Source organism: Columba livia, chromosome 3 (assembly GCF_036013475.1).
Source record: "Columba livia isolate bColLiv1 breed racing homer chromosome 3, bColLiv1.pat.W.v2, whole genome shotgun sequence".
Taxonomy (NCBI): domain Eukaryota; kingdom Metazoa; phylum Chordata; class Aves; order Columbiformes; family Columbidae; genus Columba; species Columba livia.
Genome location: NC_088604.1, coordinates 8,963,565 through 8,987,726, shown reverse-complemented (window position 1 = coordinate 8,987,726; position 24,162 = coordinate 8,963,565). Strand labels below are relative to the sequence as shown.

General features: G+C 42.6%; 1 protein-coding gene across 1 annotated transcript in view; it reads left to right on the top strand.

The window, feature by feature from the left end:
• Nucleotides 1-4,651: 4,651 nt before the first annotated feature.
• Nucleotides 4,652-24,162, top strand: part of KLHL29 (kelch like family member 29) — a 419,493-nt gene continuing 399,982 nt past the window's right edge. Inside the window, exon 1 of the mRNA XM_065055772.1 lies at nt 4,652-4,931. The gene's annotated coding sequence lies outside the window, so the exon portion shown is untranslated. The remainder of the gene's footprint in view (nt 4,932-24,162) is intronic.

The following is a 24,162-nucleotide window of genomic DNA, read 5'->3' as shown; positions in this document are numbered from 1 at the left end:
ACTGTTTTAGACAAACAAATCAAACAATGCAACTCTCTTCAAAATCACCCTGAAAGTTCAATTCCTCTTACACCCCCCCTCATAAACCAGTGTAGTGGAGTTACTTCGGCAAAACTCAAACAAAGATGCAAAGACTTCAATGGCCTCTCCATATGACTGTGTGGGACTAGAGGTGACTGGAAATTAAGTTGTTAAAATCTTCATAAACTTTCAAAAAGTCCCAACAAAATCCTGACTTTTCTGCTGTTCCAAACCATTAGAGATTTTCACATCATTCAAGACAGAGCTCTGGACTCTGCCAATATAGTGAAATAGATCTGACTTTTATTACCGCCCATCAGAAATCAAAATCACAACTCCAGCAGAACCTACTTCTGTCTTCTGGGGGAAGTTTTAGCAAATGGTTCTGTCATAGCTAAGAGAAATCAACTCAATATACTGCTTGCTCTTGGAAGATCAGACTCTTCTCATTCCCTTGACAAGTCAGGGACAAGGAAGTTTTGGCTCGCACACCTAAAATCACACAAATCTTCATTGCACCAGTTCCGAGCAAATTACTTCATAACCTCTGCCAACAGAGCAATGCAAGCATCTGCAAATAGTTTGCGGTCAGATTAAAGAGCTAAATGCCTGAGAGACCCAGGGATATGTAAATTCTGGGAGTTAGGATATAGTCCTCTTGTGACAAAAAAACACGAGAAGAATGGTCTGATATTAATGAAATTAATATCTACCTCATTTCTTGGTAAAATAATTCTACTCCTTCCATAGGTTATCAATGAAACAGTGACCACCTGACACTCGTCTTTTTGTCTGATGACTGATTTGTATCAGAAGAATCGCTGCCTGCCTTGATGATGTGGAGGTGTTTGGGATGGATGAAGTCAAGGATCCATTTCCATCCAGCTCCCAAAGATGGACATTGTACCTGCCAGCTCTGCCTCCCCACCCCGGTACCAGCTTTGGTCACTCAGCAGAAGAGGGGAGGTTTGCTCAGGGAAAGGAGGCATTTTATTAACCATGGTGCGTCCACAGAGTTCAATGATGTTTTTCAACGAGTTCCACAGGCTGGCAGTTTTTAGAGGTTTTAATCCATCCTAAATGTATAGTTCGGCAATTAAGTCAAGCTGCACACCTAAAAACTACTTTAAATATTGCTTCCTGCTTCCTTTGGGGATTATCTTTCTGCTAAACACTAAGGGTAATTGTAACAGATACATAGAGATGAATGCTAAAAGTGCCAGTGAACAGTCTTTATACTTCAAATAAATAAAAATACATGATTAAAAAAAAAAGCAACACGTAAGATATCTTCCTGATCTCCACCGACTTTTTCAGAACTGTTAAACCCTGGAGATCTACAAAATATCTATTACAATATTTTCTAGATATTCTACTGTATCTGTTACCATTTTCAGGCAGCAGAAAATGAAACCATCAACATTAGTACCCAAGTTGTAAACCTGTAATTTAGGAGATATTCACTAGCTGAAAGCAGGAGTCAAACCTTGCAGTTAAAAGTTTGGGTAGCAGGCATTCCTATTTGGTTATGGCTTAGAAAAACCTCATACAACAGTTTTGGACACCAAATTTCCTTACCTTTGAAATGGCTCAACCTGCATCAGAAAGTAAGAAATTTTTAGTAACAATTTAAAGAATTATATTTTTAATCCCTTAAATTAAACAATAACTTCACTCCCTGGGGCTTGTCCAAACCTGGGAGACGGGATTTATCCCAAAGTAAGCAGGAAATATTATGGGAATCCCTTTGCAAAATGCTGGTACCTGAGGTACCTGAGTAATCACCCTGATTACTGAGTTGGTCCCTGCAATATGCCCACAGCTAATCTAACAGCATTGCCATCAAATATTTTGCAGACTAAAATGAAATCTCCAATAAGATGAATAGATCTGTGTGTCTTCAAATATTTTATCAGAAGATGGACTTGATGCTCTGACAATTGAAGATGCCATTAGTTTCGATATGATCAGCAAAGACAGGGGAAGTTGTATTATTCTCATTCTAATACACGCCTTGTAAAATAATGATCTATTGCTAAAAGAGGAAATCTCTTCTTTCAGTGGAACAAGCTTTACCAGCCACCAAAGTCTTGCAGGGCATCAGCTGCCTAATCCAAAATTGGGATTCTCACAAACAATCCTCAGCCTGTCAAGTACAACCTGGTAAGGGATTCTATTAAAAAAAGCCACTCACCCATCCAAATATAACCCTCACCGTAGAATATTTGTTTTCCTGTAAATAGAATTTTTGTTTCATTAGTGTTTTAAGGATCCTTATTTTCAGGTTTGCCTCCCCTAAAATATGTGCTGAGTGAGGGGACAGGATTTGCCGAATGCTGAGAAAAGGATGTGAGAGGCAGAGCTTCATTCCCAGTGCCAGGAACAGACGAATTTCTCCAGACCCAGGTATTAACCTTAAATTTTTAAACAACTTCTTGCACCCTGTAACTTCACTGAACCATGAGCAGGATGCCCCCAAATTATTTTTCAGCAGCCTGCCCTTCTCTACAAAGCCCACCTGTCGATGCCTTTGTCTCAGAAACAGAGAAATATATATATGTATATATAAAATAAATAAGTGGTTTCTTCTCACATCACTGAAGTTACAAAAATAAGAAAATCAGAGCAAGAAAATTAATGTAGAATACTATATTTAAGGTAATCATATGCTTATTCTTCATGAATATGACATGGTGGCTCAAATTCTGAGTTAAACTGGTTTAGATCGAGAAAAAAGTCACTGAGGATCAGGAAATAATTTGAAATTCATTACCTGTAAGTGAAATCAGAATGTGACCCTATGTCACCATTTGTAAATCAGGTATTTAACAAAATTTGAAGGGAAAACTAAGGTCAAGATTTGAACTCTTATCTTCCTGAAGCAAAAGAGTACAAAAGTACCTTCCTAAAACGAAAAACGCAGAAAATGGTCAGTATAAGAGACCTATAGAGCCTCATAGCTTAAAAGTGCTGTCCAAATATTAGCTAAATCCTTACTATAAACCTGTGAGGCAGATAAGATGGAAGCACTTATGCTAAAAATAAATAAAACCTAGAACTGCCTCATCTAACTGTAAGATTTTATTAAAAATAAACAGGGCTGGTTGGTATCCTTAACCTCAAGGTCACAAAACAAAGTACCAGGCACTGGAGGATAACGGCAGAAACCGGCACTCCAAAATCACTGTGTCTAATTAAGGATTCCAAAGAATCTCTGCTTTACGCTCTCTCCTGTCTCGAAGCATTCGCTGCGAGAACATTCAAATGCCACCGGGAGACTGACATGCTACTTGTTAGGTCAACAGTCCCATTGAGACTTCTTCTCATCGGCTTCTGGGTCAACTATATACGCTGGGTAAATAACACCGCACCAGGGCAAGTAACACCAAATGGGGCTCTCGTGTTTAAAAGGGAGAAAACTAAAGGTGGGGGGGGAAAGCTGCGTGGAAATCGGAAGAGTGTGTCGTGTGTGCGCTTGCTAAATAATTCAGATTTTAACGGTTCTGAACTTCTGACCCTCACACTGCGACGTACAGGACTGGAGGTTTCAATGTTAATCCAGGATATGTTTAAGGACAAAAAAAAATGTATGGAGAGTCCCTGTTGCAGAGTGAGGCCATATTCTGCTAAAAGCATTCTAATATTAATGATGATGGCTGTTTTTGGAAATGTTTTAGCCTGCTGCAAGAGCATGTTTTCATTCGTGAGGTTGGGAAGAGAGGAAATGGAATTGCCCTTTGAACGCCGCATCCCGCATCTTCCCAGGCATCGGGCAGCGCGTGTCCCTTTCTCAACAAAAATGTGCGTTTGCCTATTTCTACGGGTTGTGTGCTTCCCTGCTTTGCTCGGCTGTCATTTGGCACAACTGCCTCCCTTTCACCATGGTACAGCACATATTTCCCCACGATGCATTTTTAACTGGCAAAGTAAGGAGAAAAGAATTTGATTAAGCTTATTTTTATGCTTACAGGAAATATAAAAGACAAAGTGTTCCATGTTTAAAACTACGGCATATGCAGCATGTGTGCACATCAGAAAGATCTCTACAGAGCAGCACGCACTGATACAAGATTATACAGAATAGAGAGACAGATGCAGATTTCCACGCGTAAAATCTGTAGCGACTCCAAGCTCGATGGATATTAAAAAAATAAAGAAGGAGAAGAAAAAAAAGCAGCGGTGTCGGGAGAGAATCGTACCAACCTATTCAAAGACTCCCGTGGACTTCAAGAGGCTTTGGATCACGCCCCCGGAGAGAGATGATTTAATAAAGCGGGGTAATATTTCTTTTCAACTACACGCTACTTTTGAAGACAGCTGGGAGACCGATGACCTTTTCGGAAACACGCTCCCCCCCCCGGCGCGTCCTCGCCGCTCACCGAGCGGGAGCGCCGGGCACTCGGGTGTACGCGCTCCGGGGACGCGGGGCGGACGCTCCGCACCTGCACCCGCGGCGGGGGCGGCTCGGCGGGGCGGCCCCGCGGGGCCCGGGCGGCGGCAGCGGCGGGGCCGGGCCCGGGGCAGCCTCCCGCGGGGCGGGGCGGCGCGGCGTGCGGGGCGGAGCGGGCCGGGCTCCACCGCCTCCCGCCGCCGGCCCTGATTGGCCCGGCCCGCCCCTCGCCCCGGCGCCCAGGCCGCCTCCCTCCCCGGCTAAAGCGGGCAGTAGGTGAGGGGAAGGCGGCCAGACGGGAGCATGGTCGCGGCTCCGCAGCAGCCTCCGCCGCGCCGCGCCCCCCTCCCCGGCCTCCAGCGCGGCTCCCGGCACCCGCGCCGGGCTCTGCGTTAGCGGCGGAGGCTGCGATGCACAAGCCGCCGCCTTCCGCCGCCGCCGCGCATCCTCCCGCCGCCTGAGGACGCGGCCGCGCACCCGCGTTGCCGGCCCAGGGCCGCCTGCGCCCCCGCGGAGGGAGGTAAGCGGCGCGGCGGCTGCGCGCCCGCGGAGCTCCCCGCCAGGCGCGCCGGGCACCGCCGGGCTGGCGGCTGCCCTGCGCCTGCGCTCGGTGCCCGCATTAAAAACTTCCTGCGTGCCTCCTGCTGCCTGGGGGGTGCTGTGCGGGGAGCCAGCGGCCGATCGTACGATCGTATGTTATGACGATGGTGATTTCCTTCTGTTTTTTTTCCTTTCCCGGATATTTTTTTTTTCAAATGTTGGCGCGGGGGTCCCCACCCCCGCCGCGCACCCACAACTTCGGGCGCTCGCCCGCGCTGCGGCGGGGAGCGGGCTCGGCCGCGCACCCCCCGCACCCCCGAGGGGCGGCTGTGTCCCCGTGGGCTCCCAGCCCACCCGGGGCGGCTGTCCCGCTGGATCCCCCCTTCCCATCCTCGGAGCCGCCCCCGAAACTGCCTGGGAACGGATCGGCGCGCACCCCGGCAGCCTCCTCCTTCCCTTCCCAAACGTCTGTGCCAGCCCCGGCGTCTCCCTGTGCCTGGAATACGTTCCCATTTCCCTCTTCCTTTTTCTTCCCCCTCCCCACGCGTGATGCGTACGGGGAACTTCTCGGCACAAAATTGCTTATTTATATATATAATATATCTATATAAAAACACTCCGTATGCGTTTCCCTCGCCACGCCGTAGGACGTTCCTCGCCGGTGTGAGGTTTTGTTTGGCCGCTGCTGGGGTTTCCTATTGATGCTTTTTTTGCGGGGAGGTTGTTTTCTTTTAACTTGTCTTGGAGCCGAAGTGCTGTCTGGTGCCGTCAGGAGCACAGAGGCGCATCCCCTGGGTACCTGTTTTCGGAATGTCTCGCTTAGAATGGGAAAGAAAAGCTACTTCTTTTTTTTTTTTGACATTGAGTGGATGTGACTATCTGTCCTTGTGTGAGGATGCAGGTCTGTGCTCCCTGGGATTTTGGGTTCAGGTTCCTTTTCCTTCCTGGAGGGTGGAGGAAGGGGGTTCTGGGGATGAATGGTGCTGTTTTTCATACACTTCATAAACAGTATGTGCTCATAGTCTCCAAGATTTTTTTATTTCCTCTCTAGCTTCATTTATTAAACTGAAAATATTCCTTGCATGGCTGGAAATGGATTTATGTCCCCACCACCAGCAAAAATTATGGAGCCATAGTCATGCAGTTGCCTGCATATCTTTTTGTTTATTGTATATGAAAACTGTTTAGAAAAAATGCAGCGGTCTGGTAACTAGATTAAGGGGGATTTAATCACTTTTTCCATCAATGGAGAAAAAAAAAGACATGCATGTTTGCTGGAGGCTTATTATTTGCTTTAACAGAAGATTAAAAGAGCATTTTTCAGATAGGAAACTTTCTTTTTCTTTGTTATTTCTTTAAAACAACTGAGCAAGTGTGTGTGTACATGTAGGCACGTGTGAGTCTCTTGCGCAGATTTAAACACATTTGTTGGGCTGTCCTTTTGAGGTCAGTTTTGAGGTACTTAAAAACCAAACTACTGTAGCTTTAAGGTGACTGCAGATTAGTGTTACTGTCTCCTATAATTTGCAATCTGCTGAAACTTTAAATCCTCCTTGATAGATATGATGATCTGTTCGAGGGGAAGAATAGTGTTCCAGCAAGCTTTATTATTTTGTTTTCATCCAAACCAAAGCAACAGTGTGTCTATCTTTTATTATTGTCGTTTTCAGGTTTAAACTGCTAATGCATTTTTTTTGTCCCCCATGTGGAGCAAAATAAAGTATAGCCATATTTTACATTGACATTTATCTGCGTCAAACTTTAGTTATGCTCAGGAGGTTGTTTAATTTTCTCTGGATGATATACAGGGTTTTTTTTTTGTTCTTATAACCTGTCTTCATTGTGTGTATTTATGGAAGTTGTCTTCAATTGAAGATGAAATATGGGAGCTATGCAAATAATTTAGTGACCCATCTAGAATAAGACTTAGCCAGCATATGTGAACTATGCCTTTCATTGTCTTGTTTCCTACAGATATCTTTCCCCATAATGTCCATTTTGATATTTCCTGATAGAGACTGAATAAAGCCTACAGTAATTTAATTGCAAATTAAAGTTAGGTGTTTGAGTTACTACGTCTTCTAAAATATGAGAGTATCATTGCAATTTATTTACAAGTCTAAGAATATCCAGTCATATCAAGTAGTTGTCTTGCAAGTAATGACCAATAGCACTAAATTTGAATTTATTTATTTTTTTGTTCATGTTCGTTTAGCTTCCTGTAGAGGGTCTTAAAAGAACTATGAAATACATACTGGTTCTTGGTCTTAAAAGCTGCCTGACTTTCCTCTGTTTGTTGTCTCCGGTAGCTTATGAAATGTGTGCACAGTGTGTCAACCTTTCCCTTAACAACAAAACCTATGAGCAAACGTTCAGTGTGAATTATATTACCGAAATAAAATATTCTATAGTTGTCATGGTTACAAATAGAGGCAAGGTTACTGGTTTTCATCTGCATGCTGGGGAGGGGGAATCTAGTTTTGTCACTTTTTAATTACATTTCTAATGAGTGATGGTCATACTTCAAGTACCCAATATATTAGATACACGCCATAGCGGATTAGATTTTGTCGAAGTCTGACTGAAATGAAACAAAAAGTGGCAATGTGCTAGAGCAAACCCTTTCTTGTTCATTTGTTTTTTCCGAAGCCAACATCTTGACGGATAAAAGTACCCACCTGTGTTTTGTCTCTTCTTCTAGACTAGCATTCTGCCGGGGTCGCTGCTTCTCTTCTTCAAACAATAATAACAAGTATATAGTATGTGTGTGTTGACTGGGAATCCTCTCAATGAAGGGAGAGGAAGACACAGATCTAGAAACGAGATCTGATTTTTGGCTTTGCTGTGCACCGTGTCTGGTGTTACCCCTTTCAGTGCCTGTTTGAGGGGGATTCATGATCCCAGGCTTGCGGTGCTCACCTCACCAGTGATATCGCTTCGCTCCCGTGTGTCTTCGTTCTCCCAGGTTGGGATCGGTTGTTGCCATTGGCTGTTAGCACAGTGCCCAACTGGAGGGACTCCATCAAAATCGGGGCTTTAACTATTTGCAGTCATTGCCGCTCATCCCAGTGCTGTTGCTTTGTTTCTCCGCGCTCATCTGCAGTTCAGTCTTGTCCACGCCTACTTGTTTTCCTGACCTTTTAATTTAGTTCTGAGAACCTGTGGACCCGGTTCTTCTGAAACACAGAAAAAAAGAAAATCAAGGGCAGAAAAATTAATGTATATTATGTATTTTCCTCCTTCTCTGTGTAGGGCCTCTGTGGTGGGAACTCACATGCAGCTTTGGCGAGGGGGCCATACCCACCCCTGGATTCATAAATGGAGAGAGAAATCACAGTCTGTCTTGTCCCTTTCATTATAGCCCTGTTGTGGGATTTTATTTTGTTTGTTAATTTTAAAAACTTAACTGATTGTGTTGTGTGTTGTTTTTTCTGCATTTCTGAGTTCTGGGGTTACTTGAATATTTTGGCTAATTGTTTTTAGCATTCTTTCCTCAACTGTAGGTTGAGCAGAGTGTTCCAAAGGCCTGTCCTGCTGATCCCCCGGGATTTGGTGCCACAGGCTGCAGACTCAGGGAGACCCGAGGCCCAAGGGCCTGATCCTGAAGCGCTCTGTTTGCAGAGCATCAGCTCCATAGTGCACCACGCAGGTCTGCGTTGTTTTCAGATCATTAATTCTTTGTTCCATAATCAAGGCTTGTAGCTAGCTAAAATCCCAGCACGGGTTAGTGACTTATGTGGTCCTTCAGCTTTTTTTCCCCCCCCCTCCAGATCTTCCATTTTGCAGTATTTAGCCTTACAGCGTGCTGATTCAATAAACTTAAGTATGACACAATGTCATTAGATTCTGTGATTTATTTGTGCATCTAATCACTTTCTTAATGTACTCATCTCTCCCCAGGAAAAAAATGCTATATAAATACCTGTATCCTAAAGCCCGTAAACATACAGATAGGATAACCTTGCCTTGAATATACTTGTGGGTACTTGAAATCATTGTATTAACCCTTTGTGATATTTAAAAAATTTCCCTTACGGGTTTATGTTGGCTTACCCCATGTGGGGAAGAGTTTTAGCATCCCTCTACGCAGTTAATTCTTTATTAAAGTTACTTGTTGGAAGGTGGAGCTCCCGTGTGAAGGCTGAACATGGGCTTCTCAAGAAGTAACCTGCCAACAGCAGCTCCGAGCGTGAGGCTGCGTGAAATGAAAACAGCTTTGACATGTTTCTGTCACTTCTATGTTTCCTTTGTCACCAGAAGTACAAAGAACTCTTCATCAGCTATAAAGGGAGAGATTAAAAGGAAATAGATTAGAAAATCTCTTATGGGAAACGCCTTTCTGTCAGGTTTTTAAAAGCCAGCGCACTTCAGAGGGTGCGAATATGGGCTGTTTACCTGTCGTGGTTAAATAGGAACCAAACAGACCTGGTACAAGAGATGCCCCTAGAAGCCTCCCTGGTGCTGTTGTTATGCAGCTGGTTACCTCTGTGCTGTCCTGACCATCTGATAAATGACAGTAACTGAATTCCGAGTCACACTCCTCCATAAATAATTTTATGTTGTGGATTAGAATATCTGGAACATGGGACCATTTTTCCTTAATTTTTATGTGCTGCATTTTTTTTTTTGATCTGTGATGCTTAGGTCTAAGTTTTCAAATATCCTCAACTTGAATTTTGCCATCGTTGGCATTGATGTCGGAAAAGCACATAGCTTTTTGGTGGTCTCAAACTTCAAGTAGTCGATAGTGCTGGCCTGCAGTAGTAATCCTGATTCACTGAAGCAATCTGCTCGAGCTACAGACAGACTTATTTTAAAATGAATTCAATGAATTCAGCATTCCTTTTGGTGCGTGTGGTGTTTTTGTTTGTTTTTAAATCCATGCCATCCATTACAATACACTATATAACATATGATATTAAGCACTGGCACTTCTCTTCAGGTTTGGTTTGGCTTACTTGAAGACATGAATGTGCAGTTCTTTGGTTCTTCTCCAGTTTTAGGACTAAACTCTGCATGAATACAGGTAATATGCAATTTGATTGATTAAACCAAGTTATTTCTTGGGGCATGTTTTGGAACTCATTCAGTGCAGCACTTTGCAGAAGGATCTGCCACTGATAGAATTTCTCTGCAGTGTTGCTGTTAACTAAAAACCATTAGGTTTGCATGTGGTAGGACTGGGGTTTTTTGGGCTCTAAATGTGGTTTGGAGCTCTGTGAAGAATCCCTCAAGTTCATACCAAGGTATCAGAGGCAATAATGGTGTCCTGTAGTAGGTCTCAGAATCAAGATGTGCCTGATTGGTGGAGCTGGGCTTTATTCATACATCTCTTGATGGTTTTGAACCTTGAGACAGAGAAACTTACTATTAGTCTTCACTCTTTTTATTTAAAAACAAAACACCAAACCAAAGCAGAAAAAAAACCCAAATAAACAAAAGCATCAAAAAATCAAACAAACAAATAACCTCAACAAATAAAAACCCACCACCACAACAGAATGAAAACAAACCAAAAGAACATACCCCAAAGCCATGATCCGCATGACAATGCCTGCAGTAGAAATCCTGGGTTTAAAGCCTGATTTAAGAGCTTTTGCCTCAGACACTTCTTTAAGTCCATACTGATGAGTAATTAATATTTAAATCAGATAATTCTGTTCTGAGATATGCTTTGTCAGACCTTCTTGTAGGATTTTGGTTTTCTGCAGAAGGGATGCAGGTGGATTTGCAGACTGCGGCACGCTGTAACTACTAGAGGAAAAGTTATCGTCTCAGTCTGAGGCTTAAACATGCTCTTTCCCTTAATTAGAGGGAGAAGAATTTAATTGCCATTAGTTTTTCCAGCCACAGGTGAACCTCAGATCAAAGGAACAGAGGTGAAAGAGTTGAGGAAGTTCATTGTAATAACCATGTAACAAGGAGTAAAGTGAACACAGCTGTGTTTACCTGTGCTTTAAGTATGTGTGTTGCAAAATTTGGTTGACTTGTAGCTTGTTGAACACCTGAAGTCAATAAATGACTCCTGACATATTGTATACTTCAAAAACTTCATTTTTAACTTTCTCTTGATTTTTATTGTCTCTTGCTTGCCAAGAGTGGAATAATGCCAGATTGGAACACTTCATTTTTACAAAATGTTTTTGGGTATATAAATGTCTGGAAAATGCTTTTGAAACTATGTGAAATGCTACAGAATAACTAAACTCAAGCAGTATTTTTTTAGCTTGCACCTTCATAAAGTTTGGGAAATGGAGGGGAGAAGTTGCTAATTCTATATGAAATTTCTTATGTTTTGGAATGAGGGGCAGAGCATAAAAATAGATAGTATGTAAAATGTATAATGTAATTCAACTGTGTCAACCTGTATGCTGTGAAACAGCTCCTTGACAGTGCCTATAGTCTCAAATATATTATATCCTTAATATATTGGTAGTGGGATGGGTCAGCAGAGGTGTTGAGCATGATGCTGTTGTTGCTTGGAGTATCAAGGTCAGGAACTCTCACAATGGAAGTTGGTTCTTCTTTCTTTCTTTTGAATGCCTTGTTTTAGTAAAATGTGTTGAAGGCTATAAGGGATATCTGAGAAGGATTCTGTGAATGGCAGAAGGAAAAGGATAGAATAAATCCTCTTTTCTAGAACTATACAGGTGGCAGTAGTCCATGGAATAGGTAGAGACTTCTGGAAGGTAGGAATAAGTGGCTTCTTGGTGATATGACACTGGTTATATTTTAAGGGTTGCGTTTAAGAAATGGGAGACTCGTATAAATCACAATTGTTTCAAACATGCGATGTTTTTTCTTCCTCATCTTTTCCTTTCGCTTGGAAACAGGAGTAGATGCAACAAAGCTTATCCAGATGTTCTCCATCGTGACTGTGGGCTGCTCTGCTTCCCCCCAAACCCTGGTGTTCCCCATTCCAGTTTCATGAACGGATTGATAAATCACATCTGAAAAGCCTTGATACTGCCACAGACACTTTGTAGTCTGTCCCATTCGGAGCAGAGAAATACCAAGTACAGTAAGGATATTGTGTGATGAAAGATTATAAAAAATGTTGTACTTTGCCCCTTTAGGAAAAGGGTGGAAAAAACAATTCCTTGTTAACACTTCTGGGTCATGTCTGATGGATTTGCTGGTACAATGCAAGGTGAAACATTAAATATACTGCACTGCTCTTTATTATGCTGTTTTTGGCCGATTGTATGGGGAAAGTATATATAATTTGGACAAAACTTGATGTTCTGTCTTCCTTTCCTTCTCCCTCCCCCCCCTATTACTTCACATTTCTAAACATTGAGCATACCAATCAATATTCCATTAAGAGGAGAATTAACTTGGGAGAAGCTTGCATGTATTTGCATGTAGTAGCTTATTTTTTGATCTGTGGCTTCGTGGTGCCTTCCCCCTTGTAATCTTACTTTTTTTTTTTTTAAGAACACTCCAAATATTTGTGCAATTACTTCTAACAGTGAGGTTTGCTGTGCTCCATCTTAATTCTGGCACAGACTTCTACAGCGCCCTGCTTGCAAGCAACATCAGTCAAGTGTTTGTAGCTCCTTTTTTTGCTTCTGTTTTACAATAGCTGGACATCAAGGTACTCGGCTTCAGATCAAATGTTGCTCTTGGTTACACACATGTAGTTAACAGAAATCAATGTTGCATAGGCATAAATGAAAGTTGGATTTGATCTTTTGTGAGTTACCTCTTATCTCATTTACATTTGTTGCTAGTCTGGATTTTTTTTGCAGGCTGGATTGAACACCCCATCTTAAATTCAGAAGTTGTGAGGCTTTTGCCGCCTGTGTCAACATTTTACTTCTTATGGTCTCTGTATAAGTCCGAAAGGGGTTTTTACAGCCTTCTTGCTTTCTGAGGTCTGAGCCTTGAGACTGCCAACAAGTATAATGACATTTGATTAAAAGCTGCCCATAGCACATAAGAGCGTGGGATGTGGCTGCATGGGACCTTCTAGGGAACCTCTCCGTTGATCTTGATGTGTGAATTGTCACAAGAGCTGCTGAACTGTGGACCAAATCCTGATCTAGTTAACACCTGTGGAGCTGACGTGTTCCAATATGTGTCCGATGTTGCACAGTGTTTTTGTACCCTGAGGAGCAAATCACTTGTGAAATTCAACTGTGAAGGTCTTACGGTCAAAGAAAGAGTCTGTGAATCTCGGTATGTGACAGCAGCTGCAGAAAGGGGGGGTGGCTGGTTGAACAGTCAGTATCTTCTGGGCCCTGGCTTGTGTGGTCTTAGTGGTTCAATACCTTTTTTCTTTCCCCTCACAGTTCTGTATTATGTAAAATAGGCCAAATTAATCCTTGGCCCAAATCTGTGGGGTCAAACGAAGTTACATTTGATACTCTGAAAATCTTAGATAAATGTTCTGCCTGTTCTTTATCAAATCCCCAAAGTCAAAACTATTTTCTACTACGTTTTTCTTTCTGGAAGAGAAGTGTGTAATTTTATGATTAAACTTCTGGGCAGTTCTAGTTCTGCAACATCACAGCCTTATCTATCGGTGAACTAAATGGCAATGGGAAGTCGCGGCTGATACTTGAGTTGTTATTTATAGGAGGAAAAAAATAGACCATAGAAATGGTGTAGGAGGTAAGGAAGCAAAAAGGCTTGTCTGTAGTCTATAAAATACAGAACTGACTTGAAAAGCGGTACTCAGATACAGAAATGCAGCCGCAAGTGAAGAGAACTGTGGTTCGCTTGCTGCAGTAATACTCTTTATTTTGGTTTGTTTGTTTTTCCTCTGTCTCGGATAGAACTTTTGAAAGCCCATTTGTGTGTGTGGGAAGAGGGTGCTCTTGCTAAGAGAAAAATTGCAGCAAGTTTTCCTTAAACTCACTGTTTCAATATCACACTTGAACAGTTCCCAGCAGCATCCTTCAAGCCTCTAAAAACTGTTCTTAGACAAATCTTGTGGTTGCAACAGCTGAGTTACTGAAGTATTGTGTTTCAAGAATAATACAAGTAAAGCAAATAAACCCCCGACTGAAAACCCTGTGCTGGCTTCTCTATTCAAAGAAGTTCAGCTGCAGTGCTGAGGTGGTTTGGGCTGGAGATGGAGGATGGTGCCCAGTTGGGTCAGGTTGAGAAGCTTGAATTCATTGGTGGTGCTTGAGGTGGTGGTTAATCAGGGCATTGGGTACCTCTGCTTTTCATCCGGAGCAGCCGTTGGACTAGTGTAGACTTTGCTGTGTGTAACCGGAGTGGAAGCCCTGGTTAACTATTTCTTTCCTCCTCTTTTCAAGTCACAACGTGTTGATCAGGTAATTACTCATCTTTAGGAAAACATGAGCAGGCTCAGGTTTCCTCAAGGTACTCACTAAAATGACATCGTGTATGACAGCAGATTATAAGGCTTCCCGTGTCTAAATATTATCTTGTAAAATTAGAATGTATCAGTTCTCGTTTTTGAGTACACATGTAACCTCTTGACTTTTGCTGTAACAATTTCGAAGTTTGCTTAAGATAATAGTTTTATCCTAAACCCCCAAAAAAGTACAACTGCCTTAATTTTCTATGTGTAAAGATTGTGAGTTTAACAACAATCAGAACTGTACAGCCTTGGGCCATCTTCTTGATTAGAAAACTGAAAGATACCAAAAAACCTGAACAAACAACAAGGGAAAAACCCCAAGCAAACACAAAATGAAACTGAAACAAAGCCATCAAACAAAAAAAACCCAAAAAGAAGGTGTGGGTTTTTTCCTCTGTGCTTGTCAGGCATAGTAGCATGTATTTTAGTTTTGTATGTTACACATATTATTTTAAATATATTTTAGGGGGGCAGGAATGGGGCAATAGTGTAACTTATGCCTGTAATTGCTACTCTAACAGCAAAGCTGCGTTTGAGAAAAGACAAACCATCAGAGTAAGATCAGGAAATGCCAGTACTAATCTTACCTAGATAATCCATTACTTTTAATTTTAGACAAAAATTTAGGAGCATGAGCATTGCGTGTATAACTGTTACATGCACAAATACACCATTTCATCTTGGCTTGCTGTATCTAATAAGAGAAATGGTTTACTGTAGCTGCAATCAACATAATGTCGAGAGATTCTTGCAGGAGTGGTGATGGTAAAGCAGTGATAGAGCTTACACAGAACAACACCCAGTGCCAGCTCTGCTCTGTGAAATCCTCAGCCTCTGTCTGCAAGGAAATTATAAATGTAAATCTCAATGTCTAGATGGGCTTTTGGCGAAGGTGAATAAATGGGGGATCTTTGAATCTGAAACTGAAATTTTCTCATCTTTGAGCTGAAACCCATTTGTTAGCCAAGCCTGGAGCAGGTTTTACTGACTGGTATGTGACCTGGCTGCCACTAGAGAGGGACGGAGCTCTATTAAGAGCAGGGGTGCGTTACTTAAGGGGCAGATTTTAAATAAATGTGCTTTTTTTTTTTGACTAATTTGTTTTTCTTTCTGAGGGTGGAAAAGGAGAGCATGAGTGTTTAATTGTGCCATTGTTTATACCCAAGAACAACTTGACAAGCAAAATTCTGTTGCCCAGAAACATCTTTAAAAAGACAGAAGTGCTTCATGTTCCACATATAGATCAAACTCACAAATATTCTTAGCAGAAATCAACAATGAACTGCAAATTCTATTGTGGAAGCCTGGAAACAAGTTTCTAACCATCTGTGTGAAGAAAGTGCCATATCCCCTATGAAATGGAAAGGCAAAGGCTTCCCAAGGAACTTGGGGAAGCAGTGTAGTTCTCCCGTTTTCCTTTATGCGATGCAAGTGTTTTATTCTGCTTATCCTCATGTAGCTGTGACTCTGAAGCTTCTCTGCTGCAAGAAAAAAGGAATAAAAATCAAACAAACCCAAACCAAAGCAAACAAAAAAGCCAACCGCTGCCACCACAAAACCTAACAAAATCAACCCTGAAAACAAACAAACAAAAAGCCCCAAACCCAAAGAAAACACCCTAAACCTTAGAAACTGTGTGGGGTCAGATTCAATTCTGTGTGTAGCTGCAACTTCTCTTGGTTGTGTCAGGGTCAGGTTTGCGTAGTCTGATCTGCCTGGTGGCTCCTTTTCCTGTTTGGTTGTGTTTTAGACTAGTCCATTTTACAAATATGTACGTTCTCAAAGTAGTTGCACATGTATTCTGCCCCCAAGTTGCTGAATTATCTCTTCTGTCACTGTATCTTAAACTTTTAGTTCTCTAGTTTAGATTTATCTTATTTCAGGCTAATGAAAGCACAAGCTACAATTATTGAGCATCTTAATGAGATACATCCTCAACTTTTTCTATCCTTGCCTTTTCTGTTAAGGCAGCAAATCCTTCTGGGACAAGGACTGTTATTTTTTGCCTGTACAATTAGAGCCTCCTTCCTAGCTGAGCCTTGTGCTCAAGACAAAAATCATTCATAAGCTCAGAAAATGCTGCTCTTCTCTACCCCATCTTCCTCCATTTATTCTACAAAGATTCTGTTCTGCTCAGGCAAAGCGAAGCTTAATGCAGTTTTCCTTTTGTTTCTTTTAATTACTTATTTTTGAGGATGAAGAATTATCCTAAAGAGGTAAAATTAACATTAAACTTTTTAGGGATCATAGAATGCTTTAATATGATTTTTTTTTTTTTTTAAAAAAAGAAACTTCTAGCTCATATTCTGATCCAGAGATACTGAACAGTAAAACATGGGCTTGCTAGTCAGGGGTGTATCTGTTTCTTCTGGAAGGCAAGTGTGTGCTTTGTCTCATTGCATTAAAAACAGCAATCCCAAGAATATATTGAAGGCTCTGAACTATTTAGGAGGTGGCTGTTGCTGCGGAGGTCCACAGTCACGCCCACCAGAGGGCATTTTATCACCAATTTCTTGGGGAGAAAGTTTTCTCCTAAGTCACGGATAAAGTAGTAAATATTGGATGGAAAAGCAGTGAAACATTGTACAGATAGTGGTGGGGTGTTTTTTGTTGTTTATGTATAAATACATATGCTTATTTCCTGGCTGTATTTATATGTAAATAAGTAATGATGTCAGCATGAATGGCTGGATTTCCCCACTGCTGCTTAAATGCTTTCTAATTTTACTTGGGGATAATCTGGAGAAAAAGGAATTCTTTGGAGCTCTCCCACAGCTGGTGTTGCCATCATTTACCAGGATCTGGCCTCGCCACCGAACAGGCGGAGCACGTACTCTGGATGGTTGTACCTCTATTCCCCCCTTTCCAGGACACTCCAAAGCAGAGGCTGCTATTTGGGAGCCCTACTCATTTAGGAGGCTGGAATTTGCAAATATACTCAATAGCGAAGCCCCTGGATCTTAAGGAAGCACTTGGCAGCCAGGGAGGTGTACAGCTGCCAGATGGACCTGACGTCTTGCATTTGGCAGCAGTTAGTGCGAAGGCATGATATGCAAAATCCACGAATGACAGCTAGGAAATTAGTTTTTATTTTAAAAACTGTATTTTTTTTTATTATTCCCTCATCCATCTTATAAAATAAAGCTGCTGCAGGAGGGGAAAAAAAAAATCCTCTTCTGAAAATACCTTTTCTCACCCCTTTTCATGGTGCTTCCTTGTAGAGTTTGACATCTGTGCTGAAGGTTGGGCTGCCCCAGTTCAGATGTGTGATCTTTGTCAGCCTGGTACAGCACACATAATGTGATTAATTCCCTTTGGTTCCCTGTGGACAAATACATTTACTCCAGCAAAGCCCCCATGACTTGTTTGCAGCCTCAGCAGAGGCCTGAGGTCATATGAGACCAAACTGCAAACCAGGGCAGGGATCTGAACAGCCCATGCTGTGACATGTAGATAGAGCGGTGCTCAAAGCCTTCCTGTTTATGCAGGACCCTCTCCACAAGCGTGTGGGATGTGCTGTGAATGATTTGGGTAGAGATTTGGTTCCCCATTGTAAGTTCAGCTCTGGGACCTGTGCTTAGAACCCTGTGCATGTTGATTGACAGCTGGCTGAACGTGGGCCAGCAGTGTGTCCAGGTGGCCGAAAAGACCAACAGCATCCTGGCTTGTATCAGAAACGGTGTGGCCAGCAGGACTAGAGAAGTGATTGTGCCACTGTACTTACCGCTGGTGAGGCCCCAACTTGAATCCTGTCTTCAGTTTTGGGTCCCTCATCATAAGAAAGACACTGAGTAGCTGGAGAATATGCAGAGGATGTGACGAGGCTGGTGAGGGGTCTGGAGCACAAGTGTGATGAGGAGCGGCTGAGGGACCTGGGGCTGTTCAGCCTGGAGAAAAGGAGGCTGAGGGGAGACCTTATCACTGTCTGCAACTGCCTGAAAGGAGGTTGTAGCGTGGGGGATGTTGGTCTCTTCTCCCAGTAACAAGTGATAGGATGAGAAGAAACGGCCTCAAGTTGCGCCAGGGGAGGCTCAGATTGGTTATTAGGAAAAAATTCTTCATAGAAAGGGTTGTGAGGCATTGGAACAGGCTGCCCAGGGAAGCGGTGGAGCCACCATTCCTAGAGGTGTTTAAAAGGCATTTAGGCGAGGTATTTAGGCACATGATTTAGTGCCAGAGTTAGGGTAGGTTATGGTTGGACTCGATGATCCTGAGGGTCTCTTCCAACTGAAATCATTCTGTGTTGTGTTTGTGCCCATCTGGATAAAGATGGGAATTATTCCAAGCACATCTGTTGCCTGCCAGAAGTAGCTGACGTCATGAGGATGGATGATGAACTGAAGAAAGTTTTGTTCTTGTTCTCCAAACTGTTCGTGTCAGAAGGCTGCACCTTACTTGGGGGAAGCAAGCACAGGCCTGCAGACCTCCCTTCACTCCACCGCAAACTAAATGCATATACAGGCTCTGTGATTTCTTTGATAATCTGGTGCTGATCAACAGAGGTTCAAGTGATCTCGTTTGGGATATAAGCCAACAGTGACGTTCTCTGGAGCACAATGTCTGGCGAGATACTTGCAGGGAGGATGGATGCACTGTGGTTCTTGTGTGATTCTAGTGGGGAGGCAGAAGGTGCCACGGCCTTTTGCTCTAAGGGAAGAACGGGCCAGCGCTGTGCTCTGAACAGCTCTTCTTTCCATCCAAAATAGAGCTGAGACCCTCAACAAATGGTGGTTGGGGAGTTGTGTGGAAACAGTTGTTCAGGCCTTTAAAACAATGTTTGCAATGGAAAAGTGAGGTGGAGAATTAATCAGACTAGCTCCTGCCTCAGCTGCAGCAGACAGCCTTCTAGTAAAATGCATGAATGTTTTTCAGCCTCTTTATTCAGATGATAGATCCTTTAGCCAGGAATTATATATATATTTTTTTCCAGTGGTGTTAGTGGCTGTGCAAATAAATGACTTATAAAATAATTTTATTAATCCTCTAGGACTGACACTCTGAATAACACTGGTTTTTTTTAGCTAGATAGATTTGCTTTCCAGAACTTACCTGATGATTTGATAAAACTTGTGTGTTACCTTGTCCTCTCTGAGTTTACTAGTGTAGTACCTGCAGGGGTTGTGAAGGATGTCTTGTGGTTAAGAGTTGGAATATTGTGTCCAGTTCTGGGCCCCTCAGTTCCAGAAGGACAGGGAACTGCTGGAGAGGGTCCAGCGTAGGGCAACGAAGATGCTGAAGGGAGTGGAGCATCTCCCTTATGAGGAAAGGCTGAGGGAGCTGGGGCTCTTTAGCTTGGAGAAGAGGAGACTGAGGAGTGACCTCATTAATGTTTACAGATATCTAAAGGGTGAGTGTCAGGAGGATGGAGCCAGGCTCTTCTCTGTGACAACCAATGATAGGACAAGGGGTAATGGGTTCGAACTGGAACACAAGAGGTTCCACTTAAATTTGATAAGAAACTTCTTCTCAGTGAGGGTGACAGACACTGGAACAGGCTGCCCAGGGGGGTTGTGGAGTCTCCTTCTCTGGAGACATTCAAACCCACCTGGACACCTTCCTGTGTAACCTCATCTGGGTGTTCCTGCTCCAGCAGGGGGATTGGACTGGATGAGCTTTCGAGGTCCCTTCCAGTCCCTGACATTCTGTGATTCTGTGAGTTGGGTTTGGGTTTTTTCTTTATTAATATTTGGGAGATCAATGGTAGATTAGCTTGGTCCTGTATTTTATTTCCTTGGCTTTTAATTTTGCCTGTTGCAACGAGATGGCCTAAGTATAAATGTGGGGACCTAACTAAAGACTCTAGTGAGCCAGTGTTATTGTAGTGGGTTAGTCTGCTAAGAACTTTGTTAGGATTAAAAAATACCCTGTTAGATTAAAAAAAAAAAAAAAAAAAAAAAAAGTAGATGGCAGCACTAAGCTGTTCTGAGGGAGAAAGGATTTGAAGGTGAGAAGAATAAAAAAGCCTGTTAAATCTGCAATTATTGCAACAGTGCAAAGCTCCTGCAACACTATAGTAACTCATATTAGCAGAAGAACCTTGCAATCTGGTTTCCCTGCTGTTACACTGGGAATAGATACTACTGCTTCCTCTCATTTCATTAGCAAGGACCATATGAGGTCTCAGTGTAATTCTGAGCTAAAACAAGCTCATATCTAGGTTTCCTACGGAGTGACTTAAGGGTTTGACCTGGCTGCTGTTTGTATCTTGGTGCTAACTTATTAGCGCTGTTGCATCAGAAATAATTCCTTGGCTTCCAAAGTATATGCAAAAACATACTTAATGTCAATATATTCTTGTTTTGATGTATGGGTCTGTGGCAAAGTTTTGGGAGTTATTTGCTTGGTTAGGAGGACCGTGTAGCCAACAGCATTTTATGACAGAAGTAGTCTGTACCAGACTGAAATCTTACAAACATGCTTATTATCCGGTATTCAAATTAGTATTGTGATGTGCTTCAGCAGAAGCTTTTCGTGTCGAAAACAACTACTTGTCACCTTTTTTTCTTACTCTGCTCTGTCTGGTGTTGAACACTAATTTAAAACATCTGTGGGGAGGGGTGGGGAGGAACTGGTTGCATTGGAGCCAGGTGACCGCTTTGCTTGAAAAATATTTTTGAGCAGAAAAAGGCTGGCTTTCCATTTTGTGAACTCCAAAATAAAGAAAACAAACCAAACCACTATTTTGTTATTGTTCTTGTGCTTTGAGGCAACCTGCCCACCAGTGTTCAGAGGAGTTGGCAGCATGTGTCTGGGGGAGAGGAAGAAGCTTGGATACCTTCTGGACATCCAGCTTTGAACAGAAGGGAGGAGAAGCCACATGGTTTAACTTGGACATAAGCACAAAACCAGCTGTTTCTGACTTTTTGTCTGTCTGGTGCTCTCGTTAGTGAGCAGGAGAGCCTGAGCAAGGTGAGCTTCCCCCAGAGTGGGTGGTGTGTGGAGAATGGAACTCTGTAAACTAGCAAGAAGCAGAAAGGAGGTAATGGATGTCACCTGCTGGGGATGAAGGTTGATTTATAGGATTTAATTGTTCTACAGAAACAAAGGCTTGCAGAGCCTAACTGGATGAGCTGGGACCAGAGCTGCAGTACCTCCTCCATAGGTAATGTCTCTACCTCCCCGTACCTGTGGGCTTCATGTCTCCTGTTGGAAGTTGGTGGTTGTTGTTCAGTGCCAGAGGGTGAGATATAGAGTATGACCATGGAGCTGTGAGGTTTTTGGTGCATTTAATCAAATACCTACTCCCAGTAGTTCCCATGGCCAACCACTTATAAAAGGAGACATGATTTGGGCAGTTGTAATTATCTTTGACTCTTATTGCCTTTCAGGGATTATTCCAGAAGTTAAATACAGTATTACCGAGAGTTTTTTATCACGGAGTCCGATCTCTTGATGTTCTTAACCATATAAATGTGTCTGGTTGTTTTGGGGGTATTCTTGCTTTTTTGGCATTGACAGCTGCTTCTGGCTTCAAGCGTTGCAGTCTGGTTAGACATTTTGAGACTATCTTATTTTTATCTGTTCTATAACTTGTAGCTTGTATTGAATTCCCCTTTGTTATGAGACCAAGAGGAGTGAAACTGAAGTTATGGCTTCTCTCTGCCTGTCACGATTTTACATTTTTATTTCGTCTCTAAAGTCTGCTATTCAGTCTTCGGTCTGCCTTCAAATAAGCATCTCCACATTCGAAATATTGTTGTTGTGTTCCTCTGAGCCCTGAGTCTGCAGTATTTCCCTTGGATTTGGATGTCTAGCACAGAGAGCAAGAAGGCAGTACTATTGATTTGATAGTGGCACTTCAAAACTGCATTATTGCTCAAGCTAACACACTGAAGGGGTTTTGGTATTGTTTTCCCTGTCTCACTGAGCAGTTGTTTCAGGATTTTCCATGACCTCTCCAGAATGGAGCTGAAATCCTTAAAAGAAGTCTAGCTTGCTTTCCCTGAGATGAAGTTGCTCAATCTCTTCTGCTTATTTCAATGTGGGTCACTGTTGGTGTTCTTAAGGGTAGGAGTTTCCCTTTTGCTTAGATCAGTGGCTCTTCTGAGGGGTCCCGCAGACTAAAGACACTTTTGGGAATCTGAATTAGATCTTCTTCTGTCTTTGAAACTAAGCTAATGCCAAGAAATTGTGGATGGATGCTGATGCTTCTCATGTCTATCAAGGATGTTTATTCTATGAAGGCTTCTGCAGTTACATAGTCTTCCTTCTTTACAAAGCCTTGTATCAGTGGGAGATGGTGATTTGCTAAAATTCAGCTTTTCCCTTACTCTTCTCAGTATTAGACACTAACTTTTGTCTCTTTCTTTTTTTATTACTGTGAAAAGAAGACTGAGCAGTGTGACTTAGCGTACATCATCCCCACTCCATTTGACAAGCTGTACAGCCCCTGTGGTATCTGTTGGCTCAAGCTGGAGCAGCAGTATCTTTAGTGCTGACAGTCTTGTGTTTGAGTCCTCCAGGTCTACGCCACCGCACGCCCCTGTGTGTTGGCGTTCCTCCAGCCGAGCACCGCTTGTGTGTCTCATCCCCATCCCACCCGTCTGCCCGTGCTGCCTTTATAATGAGTCAAGTCGAATGGCTTTTGAAAACTTGATCAAAAAATGCTGGAACCCAACCTCCCTCCCCTCAACAAATGTGGCTTTGGCTTCTGGCTGTCATTTCTCGGGCGTCTGAACAGTTGCTGCGAGGCTTCTACGTCTCTGTTCGTTTGTGCTGATTTAAGCTGAACACAGCTGATTTATGAAATGTATCCTAAACAAAGTTGTCTGACTAGGAAGAGGTGGGTTTTTTTTGCACTTCATGGGAACTTAATTATGGGGGGGTATGAGGGATTTGAGTGGCTGGTGTTTTTCTGGTTTTATTCAGTTTTCTTGAAAATTAGATCCAAATGTAAGTACCGTGAATTTCCTTCACGCTGCAAATTCTAGGAAAATATCACTTATAAACACTGAAACAAACAAATAAAAACGTATCCCTAGCTTGTTTGCTTTGAAGTAATACTTGTATATAATCAAATGACTGCAGAAGCTGGCAGACTGAGTTAAGAACAACATCAAATGTGATTAAAGAAAATACTCAGTTGGCAGCCGTTGGACCTTTATCACAGTTAAGGCTTTTCAGCACTTGTGGAACAATGTGAGAATGAATAAATAACCATCTTTGGAAAATCTGAGGCGATTGTGTCTGTTTGGCCCCCATCTTGCCATTCTGCTCAGTGACTTTCTGCGTTTCTGCAGAGCCCTTGACTCGTGCATGTCAGACTTTGCAAAGCTGTACGGACGGGGAAGCCGAGATGCAGAGAGGAGAAGGGATTTGCCTGAGGCTCTCACATCAAATGTATTCCCAGTTCTCGTAGGAAAAATTGCAAATAGCACATTTCTCTCTAGGCTGAAGTAATCTATTGTCCTGTAGGCCAGCACTCTGTATTTGTGCCTGGGCAGTCTCGAAGGTGACCTGCCCTCGGGCATGGGTTGGCGGCTGTTGACTCCAGCGGGGATGTGAAGCTTTGCCCATGCTTTGGGCAGGCTGTGGTATTGATAATAAAACCGTGTCTTCCTGACTGCTAAGAACTTGATTGGTCTCCTAAAGGTAAAATTTACTTGTAGTATGACTGTCCATCCTAGTCCTCATAGAATAGATGGAGACAAGACAGTGATGTTTTTGTAATTTTTTTTCCTTCTAATGGCAAATTGGTCCTTCACCTCAAAAAGACTGAGAAATCTTCTTTGTCATATGATGCCACAGCATTGCCTGTGGCTTTCAGCACTTGAATTTTGCCACTTTATTTTGTGATATTTCTGTTCTGTTATACAGTGGGCCATGGAGCACTGTAGGTTCCTTAGCAAATCTACTTCAGTATGACTGTGTGATA